At 37.6% G+C, this 13897-nt stretch overlaps 1 protein-coding gene, 2 non-coding genes and 1 pseudogene across 4 annotated transcripts in view; 2 read left to right on the top strand and 2 right to left on the bottom strand.

Moving 5' to 3' along the window:
- Positions 1-13897, top strand: part of LOC137491225 (uncharacterized) — a 481743-nt gene that overhangs the window by 438304 nt on the left and 29542 nt on the right. The window lies entirely within an intron of this gene.
- Positions 1887-1968, bottom strand: trnas-gcu (transfer RNA serine (anticodon GCU)). The gene has a single exon. It is a non-coding gene; the product is annotated as a tRNA-Ser (tRNA).
- trnas-gcu (transfer RNA serine (anticodon GCU)) lies at positions 2743-2824 on the bottom strand. The gene has a single exon. It is a non-coding gene; the product is annotated as a tRNA-Ser (tRNA).
- On the top strand, positions 7959-13127 carry LOC147844920 (uncharacterized; annotated as a pseudogene). The gene is made up of 3 exons (XR_015942607.1): positions 7959-9970; positions 10068-10196; positions 10271-13127. The product of XR_015942607.1 is annotated as an uncharacterized LOC147844920, transcript variant X1 (transcript).

Below are 13897 nucleotides of genomic sequence, written 5' to 3'. Positions count from 1 at the left end.
TGAAATTCTCTGAAAATGCTGTCTGCTTCTGCAGCACCCTTCAAAACTTTTACTAAGAGCTGTATAGCAGAGCCCTTATGACGGATATAAAACAGCATTTCATTTATTACAAACAAACAAATAGCTCAAATAAAACCACATGTATAATACCCTATACATTTTGGCCCAATATGTTTAAGCACAGGAATGAAGAACAAACAATAAACTGTACAGAGTCTTACCCTGGACAACATATTGGTGTGCACGCCGTCGAATGACATATTTCTCAACTTTTGAAATGCCAGGAGGATACATACCTTGACATTTATAATTTAACAAAACATCAAACTGAGTTGGATCCATTCTGGGAATAAAAACAGCTGCCAGGAGAATGAATTTCAAATAGCATGCAGAACATTGAAAAAATGTGTTGAAGAACACAGAGCCAAAGTGTTACAACTTAGATACATTTTATAGACAAAAATCTGATGGGTTAAAGACTTCCAGGTGCTTTCTGGACAAAATCAGGTGCATGCTTTTGTTTATTTGTAATAATCCATCATTTAAGCAATTTAGTGCTTTTTAAAGGACTGCCAACTTTTAATTAACTGACAAAAGTTTTTTTAATTAAATTCAATTAATTTAAACAACAATTGTAAATATTTTTATCCTTAAAATACAAATTGTTTTTATTTACATAATTTGTGTTTTCACTCCATTGCTGTATTGTACTTTAAATCGTAAAAAGTCATATATAGAGGTAAACCATTTTCCTCAGCCTCTGGAAAAACTGTTCCATTTGTTTAAAATAGTAATGAAAATCATATAAATGATGTCATGACATGACAATTATAAAATAACATTACCAGCATTGCTTTATTGTGCTATAAATCTTAAGAAATTAATATATATATAGGGAGACCATTTTCCTCAATCTAGAAAAATATGTTTCCCGTGTTTTCAGTACAAAATCATGCTCTCCATATAAGTGAAAAAGTTTACATAAATAACTCATTTTAAACACCACAAACATCATCATGAGTTAGCTAAAATAATGAAAGACACAGGTAATTATAAAATGCAGTAGCATTTATTTTTCCAAGGCCTTAGTTGTTTGAAAGCCACCATGAGCTGATTCAGTACACAAAATCATGACGTCATGATACTGCATTTGCGCATGCGCTGTGAAGGGGGAACTGAATTCTCCGGAACACCGGCAAGCTGGAAGGGGCGGAGCTAACAACCCGCTCCTACGATTGGTTGTTACTTTACCTCAATCTACATTTGTATACATGAATTTTATTTCGTTTATTATATTTATAAAGACTTGTAGATATAATAATAATATGATTATACTACTCTAAATAATATTATAAATAATTATTTAACTATTTCACTGGGGTTACATATGTTTTTGCAACTATTTTCGGTAAGATGACTTTCAGTTTTGCCATCTGAACGACAGAGCATAAGAACGACAAGAATGGGATTCAATGGACTCAGCCACCTCGTTATGTATGTACTCACTTTCATGATGGGGGCTGGACTATGACATTTCTGTATGTATTTGCTGCTATTTTCGGTAAAGATGTTGTTAAATTTTGCAACAAAATCCTTCAAAACGATGAGAGCTTGCGAGTAAAACACCTTCCACGGAAGCACCGGCCTCTTTCAAACGCCAGAGCATTTGAACGACAAGGATGGGATTCGATGGACTCGGCCACCTCGTCATGTATGTACTTACTTTCATGATGGGGGCTGGACTATGGCATATATGTTTGTATTTGCAGCTATTTTCGATAAAGATGACAAAATTTTGCAACAACATCCTTCAAAATGCTAAAAGAGTGAGAGTAAAAGAACTTCTACAGAAACACCATGATCTCTCGAATGCCTGAACATATGAGCGACGAGGATGGGATTCAAACCCATGCGTGCAGAGCACAATGGATTAGCAGTCCATCACCTTAACCACTCAGCCACCTCGTCAGGTATTCTCCTTCTACTCTAGTGGAGGCCGGACTGTGGTACATATTTGTATATGTATGTTTCTGCAACTATTTTCAGTAAGATGACTTTCAGTTTTGCTGTATGAACGAAATATCAAATGAATGACAAAAATGGGATTCGATGGACTCGGCCACCTCGTCATGTATGTACTCACTTTCCTGTTGGGGGCTGGACTATGGCATTTCTGTATGTATTTGCTGCTATTTTCGATAAAGATGACATAAAATTTTGCAACAACATCCTTCAAAACGATAAGAGCGTGCGAGTAAAACACCTTCCACGGAAGCACCGGCCTCTTTCAAACACCAGAGCATTTGAACGACAAGGATGGGATTCGATGGACTCTTCCACCTCGTCATGTATGTACTCACTTTCATGATGGGGGCTAGACTATGGCATTTCTTTATGTATTTGCTGCTATTTTCGGTAAAGATGACGTTAAATTTTTCTACAACATCCTTCAAAATGATAAGAGCGTGCGAGTAAAACACCTTCCACGGAAGCACCGGCCTCTTTCAAATGCCAGAGCATTTGAACGACAAGGATGGGATTCGATGGACTCTTCCACCTCGTCATGTATGTACTCACTCTCATGATGGGGGCTGGACTATGGCATATATGTTTGTATTTGCAGCTATTTTCGATAAAGATGACATAAAATTTTGCAACAACATCCTTCAAAATGCTAAAAGAGTGAGAGCAAATGAACTTCTACAGAAACAACATGGTCTCTCGAATGCCTGAACATATGAGCGACGAGGATGGGATTCGAACCCATGCGTGCAGAGCACAATGGATTAGCAGTCCATCGCCATAACCACTCGGCCACCTCGTCATGTATTTTCCTTCTTCTCTGGTGGAGGCTGGACTGTGGCACATAATTGTATATGTATGTCTCTGCAACTATTTTCAGTAACATGACTTTCAGTTTTGCCGTATGAACGACAGATCAAATGAACAACAAAAATGGGATTCGATGGACTCTTCCACCTGGGGCCTGTTTTAGTAAGGAGGTTCAAACAACTCAGAGTTTAAACTTGAACTCTGAGTTGATTTACCGAGAGATTAAAAACTCAGAGTTTTCGGTTTCAGAACAGCTGATCTGAGTTGAGTCAATCAACTTCGAGTAGACCAACTCAGAGTTAAGCGCGCACACCGCGACTTTAAAAAGGCATTATCAATGGAGCGCAGGCATTACGAGTGACTATGGCAATATCTTATAAAAGAGATCAGCATTTCTTTCTCCAGCTGAACTTGATGTTCTCATGCAAAGTTATAGCAAATATGAGCGTATATATTTGAAAAGAAGCAACCATCAGTGAAGAAGAGACAGTTAGCGTGGGAAAACAGCTGCTCAAGTTAATGCCTAATTTCACTTAAAGTATTTAAATATTTAAGTATAATAAAATAAGTAATGTAATTTGTGACATTTATATTTTTTTCTAAACTTTTTTATACATTTATTAGTTTTAAATGATTTAACAGTGCACTTGTGTGTCTGCCTTTTTTATTGATCAAGTGATAGAGGTTAATATAACATTTAGAAGGTAAGCAGTACTAAAAATAATTTTTAGAAAGAATAATAATCCCATTAATCTAGTTACATGCATGTCGAAGGTGAATTTAATTTAATTATTTATTAAAAAAGGATAAGCCATTCTCGTACAGTTCTTCTGTGTGTGACTAAAATGTAGGCAATAGCTATGTTTCCATCCAAATATATTACATACATTTATGTGCAAAACTGGAATATTGCATAAAAGATGCGAATAAAATTCCATCCAACGAGTCAAAGAGAAAAAAATCGTCACTTTCTGATTAAACTGGCACCAAATATCAACAGTAAAAACAGAATTTACTGTGGTAGAAGAAGCTGCGTCAATTAATTCTTTATTTAGCCTAATTAATGTACTTGCGCCTCGATGTCAGAAGACAATGCTGAAACACAATGAACACGTGGGGGCGTCTGAAGCCATGAGACGCGTAGACTCTTGACACGCACCAGACGCTCGGAGGTAATTAATAATATACACTAATACCGAAACAGTTAAGGCATTTTAGAATGACTAAAACAATATTTAAGACATGTTACAGTGTGCTCAGCCTGCTGGTTTGTTCATTTACACACATTTTAAATATCATATGATCATGATCTTTTTTTTAATGTACATACTGTAATTTGTTCAGTAAAAGTGTTTCCATCGTAGTTTATGCGCACATTTTCTAACGAATAAAAGTTTATCCTATTTATGCACGTTATGCACGTTTTTTATGCATATTTTTAAAAGTTATGTGCATCATGACGTTTTTATCAATCGTTTTTATGCACGTATCCAAAATGAGCATTAAAATAGGTGGGTGGAAACGTAAGGCTAAGGCGAGAAATACCGATTCGTCTTTAAAAAAGGGGAGGAGACCGACAGAAACTCTGAGTTTAGAGAATAAAACCTGCTTCTGACCAGGTTAGATTCACAGAGTAAGTTACCACAGTAACTGACTCTGATTTAAAGTTACTTTTCTTTCAGAAGCAGGCTTGACTTACCCTGCTTTCTCGAGTTTAACAAACCTGCCATTTTGAAACGGAAAACCCAGAGTTTCTCTCATTTCAGGGTTAAAATACTCTGAGTTTTCAGTTAACCTCCTTTCTGAAACAGGCCCCTGGTGAGTGACGAGCATTACTCTAAGACAGAAAAAACAAACATAGTCAATTTAAAGGTAGATAAAAATTATTTGCTTTTTAAAGGCTGAGAAATCATTCAATATAAATCATTCAATGTAATAAAACACTTTGTTTTATTAGTTTACAACATCCCCAAAAATTTTTACAACATAGCCTCTTTTTTCCATTGTAAGTGTCTGTTTAATTGTCTTATTTGGACTTAAATTACTGGAGTGATTCTTGAAAGTTTCCCTTTCTGTGTCATGTAGAAACTTTTCGATTTTCCTGTATGGTTTTAATCACAACATTATATGAGACACAGCTTCAAAACTTTAGATTATTTTACCATGTAGTCTAGATCAGTGTTCTTTACCAGGGTCAGAAATTGACTTTTCCATTTTTCCATTTGAAATCCAATTTCAATAACCAAATAAGTAATTCCATCTATATCATATAATGTAAAATGCTAGAATTTAAACAGTATGTTGCTAAATGTAACAGTTTAACGTGTTCTGATTGTTTGAAATTCAAGATTAAATTCATATATATATATATATATATATATATATATATATATATATATATATATATACATATGTATGTATATATATATATATATAAATAACTGGTTGTAAATTGTGTACAATGTTCCAAGAAAACAGACAAAATAAAAAATAATCTGTCATTTAGTTTTGTTTTATCTTCTGGAATGTTGCTTGCACATAAAAGGGAATATATAGGTGGAATAAAAAGTGTGTCGCCATCCTCTAAATTGTTTTTGTATGTTGCCTTCATCTTTAGTCTTCGCAGTAGCCAAATTTAAACCTTGGAGTGGGAACCCTAAAATAAAGCAAGAAACCAAAAGGAGAAAGATTAGCATTGCAGCTGTAACAAATAAGGCTGACCAGACACATAATTATTTTGCTTTTTATTCAACAAATGAGCCAACTTTTGTTCAAGAAAGACTCAATGGTCAGTTGTAATTCGATTCTAAGGAATTTATGACCCAAAGGAATGTACCCACAGCACAGCACAACTGAATTGAACAGGACTTCTTTAAGCTCCTTGCTAAAGACTGATGTTTTAATGTAAACTTTACTCTCTCTTTATGTGTAATCATGTGTTTTGCAATGTTTCCCTTGCTCCTGTACCAATATTGATGGGTTTAATACTTCTGTATGTAATGTTTAACCGTACCAAAGCTAAACGAACTCATAAACGGTTCAAGTTTAGACTTGTCGTAAAGCTTGCTTGCTGTACTAATTAATCGTTGACATTTTATGTTAATACGAGTGCAACATATTAACATTTTAAGAGACTTTAACAGTTCTGCCTCAATTTGCATAAAAATTTGCCTATGCAAATTCCTCTGCCTCAGACAAAGGGCCATAAACCCATGATTCAAGGAAGTTAGTTTGTAATTGGTCAACTTTCCATGGAGGGTGGATCCGAACCCGCCCTATATAAGCTTGGGACCAAAGCTACGCCTCTCTCTCTTAACCCCCCCCCCCCCCCCCCCCGGCTCTTCAACCAACCTTCTCTCTGCCCTGAAGCTCTCTTGAACCCGGCTCTCTGCTCTGAAACATCTGCTTTGAAACCTCTTCAAACTCTCTACAACTTCTTCAGAAATAACTCTTCTCTCAACTCTCTTCTCTGAAACCTCTTCATCTGCAACAACCTAAGAACAAGACCTAAGCAAAGAAACCTCCAAGAAACCAGGCGGAGACCCAGACGGAAAGGGTTAATTGCACAGCTCGGACCTTCACATCTAAGTCACTTTCTTTTCGTTATTTCCTATCAAGAGTCTAGTTAAGTTAGTGCGTCGCAAAACAGTGGCCAACACAACTGGCCCCTGTTGCCGCTTCAAATTCAAACAACAACTCACCCCACTACAACCCTTATGAGAACAAAGGGACAACCAGCAGAACCACGTGCTCAACCAAGGGAGCTCCTTACATCACATGGACGCACACAAGTATATTTCCATCTTAACTGATGTAGACTAAATGCAACTCTAAAAGACCCTAGAAGGGTTATATTGAATTTGATTATGTTTGGTTCGCCTGGTTTGCTCTTACAAACTCAGAGGTTTTCCTATCATTACATCCTCTCAACCTCTTACTTTACGTTCTTTACTCTTCTCTACACTTGTATGAATGTGTGTTTGTGTTAGGTGTTAATTTCTGTTAGATTAGTCAATAAAGTTTAATTTTGTATAAAGAAATATATATATATTTATGTATATATTTATATATATGTATATATTTATGAATCTAATGTCTTAAACTTCAATCTTGTTACCCTGCTCAAACTTAATGGGTTTTTATTTTGATAGCATCGCTGGACGATTCATTCGTTCAGATCTGAGTCGATTCATTTAAAGCCCTGTTCAAATTAATCTTCCTCCCATTAAGCTAGCCCGCTAGATATATAATGGTCCAGAAGGTATGCGAGCACTGTAATCTAAATCATAACTCGCAACATTATAACGGTGGAAAAGGCGCGGGAAGAATAACCTTGAGCTAATTTATTACAGTAATAATGGTGTAGATATGCAAGCACTTTAATCTATATTATAATTTGTTACAGATTATTCATGTAGATATGCGTGCAAGTTAATCTACATTATTATATTTTGCTACATGTTTATTGGTGGAGAATAAACGAAGCATAAAATATTACAGTAATGTAAAAAAAATACAATTAAATAAAATTAACAACTAGGATTACATTTTCAAAAGGGAAACATTTATTGAACAACAACAACAAAACAAAAACACACACACAAAAAAAAAAACAGCTTGAAAGTTGAAACAAAGTCAGGGAAGCGGTGTTTCTCCCCAACCGTTGCATGGCACCAGAGCCGGGCGGACTCTTGCCCTTCGCCAAGGTCCTCTTACTGCGTTGCACAGCTCAAAAATGTCAGGCTGGCGGCCTCCACCCTGGTGCAGACCACGTCGAATTCTTCCATATTCGAGACATCTCGACAAAAAGCAAGAGCGCCATTAGTCAAATGAGGCAGGGACAACGCAGGTCGTGCTGCAGTTAGACTAATCCATGAGATGGTGGAGACTAAACTTACTCAAGCAGTGTCGGACATTCCGCAGACGGACAGCTCTTCTGCTCCTCTTGGCTTCACTGAACAAATCTTTCGTGTCTAACACCGATCACCACTACTTTGTGGTACTCGTTTGTGGCGCACTGGATCACCGCCGTGAAGAAAAGACTTTTTGGCTGTCCCATTGACTACCGACTCCCCGACACGTCGTGTATAAAACCTTCCACAACTTCATCCTTTGAGGCACGACTGGCCATCGCTGTACACTTGTAAGTTGGGCAAATACTTCACAAATGACTATACAGACTCGAAAAATTAGAAGTTATAGGCACCCCCTCCAACCCGTATGCAATTTTTATTTTAGAATTAAAAAGATTCTGTTAATTCCATGTGTTAAAGGGAGGCGAGGCCTCCACTAACTAACATAAAAGTAAAGTAAAAAATCAGTGTGTGCTGGCTGTTTTCTTTTAACCTGTGTGCATAAGAACAATCATACCAGCACAAAGTGCTTTCAACTTGAACTCAGACTGCAGCCATTGATCAACAAGATTACCCCAACACAGTTGGATTTGAAAATGGACTCGTCAAGCAGGATGCTATGGTGCTTAAAGTTGCTGCAGTTATGATTACCAATAACATTGCGTAATCAAATATTTATTTATTGTAATAAAAACAAAACATTTACAATACAAATAATATAGTATACAGTCTCTACAATTTTATTTTATTTTCAACAATAAGGTAATCATTAATTAAATTTAAGTACCTAGCTTATATAGGAGAAATAAGATGGAAACAAGACAGCACATGAAAAGAAAATAAACATCAATAAATAGGTCTATTAAACACAATAAGCACAAATTTTAGGAGTTAAAACAACACCTTTTAACGTAACTACATGTTGAATGGTATACGGTTCTTGTTTAAATATGCTAAAAGTTTACTTTTTTTTATACATTTTTAGATATACAGCTTACCAATAAATAACATGAGGTTGATAAAAAACTTGCATTATATGTAAATATATATAGGGCTTCCCACAGGTTTTAAATGTACTTGCGGTGCTAGCCAGATTGAAACACACCTTTTACCCACAGCACATAAATAGCACATAAATAGTTAAATGTTATGCAGTATTTTAGACTTTATTCATTAATTTTCTTTTGGCTTAGACCGTTTATTTTTCTGGGGTCACCACTGTGCATTGAACCATCAACCTATCCACCATATGTTTTATGCAGCGGATGCCATTCATGCTGCAACAAAACAATGGGAAACGTCCATGCACACTCCTTCACACACATACACTACGATCAGTTTTAGCATACCCAATTCAACTGTTCGCGTGTCCTTGGACTTGTGGGGGAAACCGGATCACCCGGAGGAAACCTAGGCGAACACGGCGAGAATAAACATGCAAACACAGAAATGCCAAGTGACCCAGGCGAGGCCTATTGAAAATAAGAAGGGTGATCTGTATTGCTGGTGTATATAGGCCTGCAGTCCGCCAAGCCTGAGCGAATATTAAAACGTCAAATAACAGATACATTCCTCAAAATAACAAATAAATTAGGCCTTCGAACAGAGGAAATATATTTTTTACTTTTTTGTGTGTGTCTGTGTGCGTTTTATATTTGCTATATGCTGTTGTAGCGCTTTGGCATGCCTGTGTCTTTATTAGGGAAAAACACAAGACATTTGCACAATATTCAAGTTAGTGCACCCTCCCCTCTTAAACACACGACAATGCGAGAATAACAATGATACTCGTTATAAAATATACTTATCTAAAGCTATACAATGCATGGCTACTTGTGGCCAATATCTGCAACTCGGTGAGAGCCTATCAAAGAGGTTTGATCAACATTCTGTTGGCTTTCATTTGCATACGGGAGGCGGGGATTGCCTATAAATATTCACCTCCCGCGCTGTTTACTCGCAAAGCACCTGTCTTGGTACACTTCATTCGTTCAGCTGGCAACAGTGTATAGCGATATGGCCAGTCCTGCCAAGGTTCCGAAGGTTAAGGCAAACATATTAGAGGGCTTTATACACAATGTGTCGCCCAGACGGCAGTCTAGGCGAAACAGCCCCTATTTCTCAGCAATAATTCAGAGCGCCAGACAAGAATATCACAGAATGGTGGTGTTCGCCATAGAGAAGCAAGCCGTGTTCAACCAAGCTGTGAGAATCGGCAACGGTGTCTGTCTGCACAACATCAGACGCAGCCTGAGTAAGCCCAACCTCACCCTTCTCGCAGATCAGTTTTGACAGCAGCACGATTTGTGCTGTGGCAGCGAGGCTGCCTCGGTTTGACTAACGGCGCTCTTGCTTTCTGTCTAGGTTTCTCGGATCAGTAAGCTTCAACATCGTCTGCTCCGCGAGCACCAGTGTGGAGGCTGCCAGCCTGCCGTTTCTGCGCTGCGCACCCCCAAACTGCAAGAAGATGACCTCGTGGTCGAGGTCAAGGCGCTTGGTCCCGGGCAAAAGGTGAGTGTTGTTGCAGTTGGTTTGAGGCACCTGCAAAGCGGACAGCGGACTTACCCTGTCTTTGTGTCTTACAGGTGGGAGAAGTGCGCGCTTGAGTTCAGCGAGACGGATGTATGAGCAGGGTGGTCAGTGTCAACGGCGCTGACTGTGAGCTGAATTAGTTGAGGGTCAGCTATGTCACTGGTAAAATTAAGCTGATGCTTTGGGACACCTACGTCAACGTGGCTGAGTTCTCCAGATCCTACTCCTTAAGGAACGCCATGACGCCGGAGAGAGAAGGATGCATCTGTCTCACCACAGGTTCCTCCAACATCGTGTAGGAAATCACTGAGGTGGAGGAGAGCAGAGGGCAGGCGGCCAGAGGCCAAACCAAGGGTGCTTTAAAGCAGCACTTTTAAGGGCATCGAAGTTACGATCCAGTGCTGCTGTTCCGGCTGCCATTTCAGACAGCCAGAGTTCCGCGAGAAGTCCAACTTCCACCGATGCGAGAGCTGCCACTTTATGCAGGCGTCGCTGTCTTTCCTCACGGTGTTCGGTGGCAAAGGAATGGTGGTGACTGAGGAGGATGGTGCCGAGAAAGTCCTCTTGACTAATTCAGTGCTCACTCGCTATCTCCGTGACGCCGGCCTTTCGTCGTTATTCAACGAGGCAGAGGCCATCGAGAACCACCTCCTTACAGCACCGGGGTTTGATCTGACCATGAGCTTGGACGGCTTCTTAGTTTCCATTCAGCCGGTGGGAGCGGTGGATTCAGGCGCGAAGGGTCAGCCTCTTGCTGCAGCTGAGCTAGCTGGTGATGCAAATCATGGCGAAGGGACATCCGTTTAGCTCGGGTGGCCTGAAGACGGTTCGGAAGAAACGACACTTTCCTGATTTAATTTCATTGGTTAAATTGTTCTGCATGTTTTGATGTTCTTGTTGTTCAATAAATGTTTCCCTTTTGAAAATGTAATCCTAGTCGTTATGTCTTTATTTATTTGTAATGTTTTGTTTTTTTTGTTTTTTTTTTTTACATTACAATATTGGGCGGCGGGGAAAAACTGTTTGAACTGCAAAAAGGTAAAACAAAAACTTGCAAATCCAAAACAAAAAATAAACAAATCTTAACTTTAAAACTTGATCTTATTATTATTATTGTTTTTAATCACAACTTGTTTTATTGAAAATGTCTTGGAATATTTAAACTAAACTTTACTTCTGGTAATAATAATGTTAAACAAAGACAATTTAGTGTCTTTATTTTAATTGTATTCAAACTTTAAGAAATTAATTCATTATCTTTTTGGCTTAGTCCTTTTATTTATATGGAGCCGCCACAGCAGAATGAACCGCCTAAATAACAAATACTTCCCTCAAAATAAATCATTTAGGCCTTCGAACAAATGAAATATATTTTTATGCTTTTGTGTGTTATTTTTGCTGTATGCTGTTCTAGCGGTTTGACGTGTCTGTGTGTTTATTAGGGGGAAAAAATTTATTTGCACAAAGCTCGAGTTAGTGGACGTGTTTGTCTTGCTTTAACACATGGAAATACGAGAATCATAATGATATTCGTGATACAATGTCTTCCCATCAACATATATAATGCAGGGCTACACGTAGCCACAGATTTTCTTTTGAATGTTTTTTTTTTTTAATCATCATTATTATTATTATTATTATAACAATACTGGGCAGGGAAAATTTGTTTTAATTAAAAAAAAGTAAAACAAACTTTGCAAACCAAAACAGAAAAAAAGTAAATCTTTACTTTTAAACTTATTTCACTGTTTTATTCACAACTTGTTATAGTTAAAACGTCTTGCAGTATTTTAGACCATGCTTATTCATTTTCTTATGGCTTAGACTGTTTATTAATCTGGGGTCACCACTGTGGAATGAACCTTCAACTTATGTTTTATGCAGCGAATGCCATTCGTGCTGCAACCCAACACTGGGAAACGTCCATGCACACTCCTTCACACACATACACTACAGTCAGTTTTAGCATATCCAATTCACCTGTTCTCGTGTCCTTGGACTTGTGGGGAAAACCGGATCACCCGGAGGAAACCTAGGCGAACACGGCGAGAACAAACATGCAAACAAAGAAATGCCAAGTGACCCAGCCGAGGCCTATTGAAAATAAGAAGGGTGGTCTGTATTGCTGGTGTATATAGGCCTGCAGCCTGGGCGAATATTAAAACGTCAAATAACACATACATTTCTCAAAATAACAAATAAATTATGCCTTCGAACAGAGGAAATATACTTTTTACTTTTTTGTGTGTCTGTGTGTGTTTTACGTTTGATGTATGCTATTGTAGCGCTTTGGCATGTCTGTGTCTTTATTAGGGAAAAACACAAGACATTTGCACAATATTCAAGTTAGTGCAGGCGTCCGCCCTTCTGTAACACACGACAATGCGAGAATAACAATGATACTCGTTATAAAATATACTTACCTAAATCTATACAATGCATGGCTACTTGTGGCCAATATCTGCAGCTCGGTGAGAGCCAATCAAAGAGGTTTGATCAACATTCCGTTGGCTCTCATTTGCATACGAATGGGAATGTAGAAATTTTACATTCCCAGAACGTTCTTAGAACGTCCCCGTCGGTGTTAAGGACGTTCTGAGAATGTCACAATGTTGAGTTCTTTAAAGTTTTGGAGGACGTTATTTGGGGGACCTTTACAGAACATTCAGAACATTCTCAGAATGTTTAGGGGACCAAACCTTATTGGAAAATTTGACATTCTCACAACGTTTTCATAACGTGCTTGTTGGTGTTAAGGCTGTTGTCTAGTAACGTTCCCAGAAGGTCCAGATGTGGAATTCTTTAAAGGTGTGAGGGACGTTATTTTGCGGACCTTCACAGAATGTTATTTTCTTGTACTGAATGTTAGAGACAGAAAGAGCTCAATCAATAAAATGTTACTAAAATTGGCTTTTTTGGCAGAAAACATAAAGCATTTGTCAAACAATTTAATTTTTAATATGCTGTGTCTGTGTGTGTTTGTGTGCGTGTCTTAGTCACATTCTCTATCGTCCAGTTGTCTTTCTGCTGCCTGAAACAAAGCATAAATAACAATATTTACAAATAAGTTCACTTACTTTGTATTTAATTTTTTTTTTACTTTCAGGTGTACACAGTGGTGCTTGAGTCTTATAAAATAATTCAAAATAAATATATTTTGAATTTTAAAAAATGTATAAATCTCCATATCTACATCCCACTTATCTATTTTTAAAGAACTGCCACTCAAATATCTTTTGATAAGAAAATGGTTTTACACACTCTACTGAAGACATCCATAAGCCTACAGTTATTTTTGTTTGCGAAGTGCAAAAATTTGTTTCCAAACTACTTCTAAATTCAATTCTAATTTCCAGCAAGTGAATAAATAAGCAATAATACAGAAGTGTGGTCAGAAAACTGAGTTGTTTTTTCACAAGGGGTTTTAATTAGTTTTTGACAGTACAGTGGATATTTGAGGCTATATACTACACTACCTCCTATTAAACGTTGACAAAAAATATTGTCATTAAAAGCTAAAACTTTTATGAACAAAAGCTCAGTACTTTTTCCAGACTCCACACAGTAAAATCATCAGAGTTAAATTTACTGAGTTCAGCAGTACAGCAGTTAAAGTTAATGAGACAATGATGAGGTTAATTAAGTGATGATTGAGCACTGATGATGAACACCTGCTGTTA

Source organism: Danio rerio, chromosome 4 (genome assembly GCF_052040795.2).
Source record: "Danio rerio strain M-AB ecotype USA chromosome 4, GRCz13ab, whole genome shotgun sequence".
NCBI classification, from domain to species: domain Eukaryota; kingdom Metazoa; phylum Chordata; class Actinopteri; order Cypriniformes; family Danionidae; genus Danio; species Danio rerio.
The sequence above is the reverse complement of the archived record's forward strand: the minus strand, read 5'-3'. Positions and strand labels throughout refer to the sequence as shown.